General features: G+C 66.9%; 1 long non-coding RNA gene across 2 annotated transcripts; it reads left to right on the forward strand.

The window, feature by feature from the left end:
* Positions 1-244: 244 nt before the first annotated feature.
* Positions 245-2,835, forward strand: LOC125929876 (uncharacterized). 2 transcript variants are annotated; one of them, XR_007459985.1, is made up of 5 exons: positions 245-1,614; positions 1,700-1,824; positions 1,905-2,024; positions 2,101-2,230; positions 2,310-2,835. It is a non-coding gene; the product is annotated as an uncharacterized LOC125929876 (long non-coding RNA). The 2 variants fall into 2 exon arrangements; XR_007459990.1 differs by having other exon boundaries at positions 1,704-1,824.
* The last annotated feature ends 23 nt before the right edge of the window (positions 2,836-2,858 follow it).

Consider the following 2,858-nt stretch of genomic DNA (forward strand, 5'->3'; position numbering starts at 1 on the left):
CAATGCCAGTCCCTGTGTAGGCGCTGCCAACAGAGGGGTGCGGAGAATGCCCTCTTTGGAGAATTCCGGGACGGGTGTGCTGGACCGGTCTGGGGCGGAGGCGGGCCTTGCGGCGGCCCCGAACACGGTCGCTGCTCCCATTGGCTGGCGGGGCAGGGGCGGGAATTCGGGGCGGGGCCACCCCAGTTAGAAAAAGCCCGGGCTAGGGCCGGCGAGCAGGGTGCGGGAGGGGGTGGTGGGTGGGGTGGGATGGGGGGGTTCGGGGGAAACTGGGGAAGCGGGGGAGCCGAGGGGTAACCAGGGAAGCGTGGGGTACTGGGGGCAACCAGGGGAAGATGGGGACGGGGTACAGGGAGGCTTGAGTGGGCCAAGGATCACCTTGGAAATCTGGGGTCTGGCAGGAGCGGCAGAAGGTTGGGGGGCTGGCTTGGGCAGGGCTGGAGGGCACCTGGCGGGAGTGTGGCGTGGGGTCCCAGGTGTCTTGGAGTACGGGTGACATCGGCATGGGATGGGCCCAAGCTGGGGGTGTAGAGGAAAGAGGGGGGAGCCAGACATTCATCCCGGTCAGTTTTGGTTTCAGGACGTGGCGGCTGGTGGACGAGGGGAGCTGGAGAGAGATTCGCCCGGGACCCGGGGCAGTGGGGCTGTATAGCTGGCAGCCGTGGGTAAGTGAGGACAGCGGTCTGTCGGCCAGGTGAGTCCCCTCCCCTCCCTGGGCCTTGCTCTGCTGGCCTTCTGCAAGAAGGGGGCTTCGGGGAGCAAGGGCCAGCGAGGAGAAGCGGCTGACCTCCCGGCAGAGCGGCAGGACGAAGGAGAGCGGTCAGCACAGGTGACATTGTCTCGGGGGGAGCTGAGACCGTGCAGGCTGGGGGGGCCGCGTGCCCTTCCCAGGTAGAAAGAGCATTTCAAGAGAGCAGGCAGGAGATGAGGCAGGGCTGCCGGCAGGAGAGGTGACAGGTGGCTGTGGGGATCCAGCACGTGCGGGGTCGGGGGGGCACCAGGCCCGGGTCGGACAGGATGAGGTGGGGACTCAGGACGCAGCAGGGGTCCCCAGCCGCCACCACATCTCACCCACTGAAATTCATTTAGTAGCAGGTACAGGAGCGGCTCTGGCCAGGCCAGAGCTTCGAGGGCTGGGGAGCGGGAAAGAAGGAGCAGTGCGCGGGGTGTCCCGCAACAGGACGTCACCGGAGGGAGCGGCGGCCGCAGGTACCGGCTCCGGAGAGATTTCTGCAGCGAGGAGGCTGCTGCGGGCCCAGCCTGCGGACGCGCCGTTCCCACGTGGCACTGCGGCCCAGGGTCTGGCGCGGAGAGGGCCCACAGCGTACTTGGTGACACTGTATGCCTTCACCGCTCAGCCCCTGGGTCTGGCATGACAGACAGGACAGCACCAGGGGAGTCAAGGGCACTGGCGAGACCCGACTAGGCGAGGCGGGTGGGGTGGAGTGAATGAGAACTCTGGTGGGGGGCCGGGGCGCAGGCAGGGGTGAAGGGCGGGAGCCTGGCGGCGAGTCCGCCGGGGCACTGGCCTCCAGAGCCCGTGGCCAAGGTGGGCCTCTGCGGGCGACGACGGAGCAGGGATCGGTGCCTCTGGACTCGGGACTGGAGACGAGGGTGAGTGCCCGACACCCCACCATCCCCCCGCCCGCCCGCCGCCTCTGCCCGCGGCTCAGCTGGCACCCCCTCCCCTCGCCCACAGCCAGGTCTCCAGATCGGGTGATGTGCTGCTAGCCTCCGAAGGCCGGGCGCGAGGCTGCGCTCAGAGAGGCATGACATGGTCCGGTGTGACGGCGAGGACAGACGTGACGCCGTCCGGCCTTCCTGGTGAGCGCGGCTGTGAGGCTTGGCCCCCGCAGGCCGACCCACCCGCAGGGCGTCCCCCCTGAGCGCTCTTGCTTCCCTAGACCATTCTAGGCTGGCGCCGCGGGGACCCGGAACACCCAAGGGCTCGTTCCTCTGCGCTCCTGAAGGAGCCGACACATGACTGCTGCTCTCTGGACCCCTAGAACCCTCAAAACGACAAGGTGAGGAGTCCCCGGCCAGCCGCGGGCAGCGGGCACGGGCCAAGGAGCAGGGAACTCACCGTGTCCTGCCCCGCAGAAATGGTGCTACCCAGCTCACGCCTGGGCCTTGGAACTGGGACTTCTTCAAGTCCCCTCTAGCTCTGACTCAAGAATATGCTGCATTCTGGAACCACTACACTCCTTGACTCAGGAATCGGCTCTGGAAGGTGAGTGCGGGCACCCTTCCGGAAGCTTCCGGGGCCGCCCTGCCCGGTCTCCGCTCACACGTCCTGTCGCTCTCTGCAGGTCAAGCTACAGGAACGAGACCAGCCCGACAGTGAGACCGTCGGAAGCGAGCAGCACCCGCGGCGGCCGCCACCCCGCCTGGCGCCTCCATCTCCGTGGCCACCCTGCCGTGGACAGGCGACCACCAACCAGCCTCCACGCCCCCACGCCCCTCACCCTCCTTCTCTTCTTCCTTTCCTCTGTGCTTTCATTTCCTTTCTTTCCTTTCCCCTTTGCTCGGGACTCAAAGCCACCGTGACTCCGTTTCCCCGTCCCTCCCGAATTCAATTTGCACTAAGTCGTTTGCACTGGTTTGGAGTTCTGGGTCTGGCCTCGAGTCCCCGAGCGCGTGTGCAAGCAAGCTGCTGAGTGCCCGCACCGTGCCCAGCGCCCACCTGCCGTCCATCTCTGCCTGGGGGTGCCTGGGTGCGGCCGAGTGTGTGGGGCCCCACCCTCCCCTTGCCTAGTCTGGGAGCTCCAAACACCGAGCAAACCTTGAAGCATTCCGTTGCAGAGCAGCTCGCTCTGTGCCCCTCCCCGCCAGGGTTTCACCAGAAGCCCTGGACTCAT

The sequence above is a fragment of the Panthera uncia genome, chromosome D1, assembly GCF_023721935.1.
Source record: "Panthera uncia isolate 11264 chromosome D1, Puncia_PCG_1.0, whole genome shotgun sequence".
NCBI classification, from domain to species: Eukaryota; Metazoa; Chordata; class Mammalia; order Carnivora; family Felidae; genus Panthera; species Panthera uncia.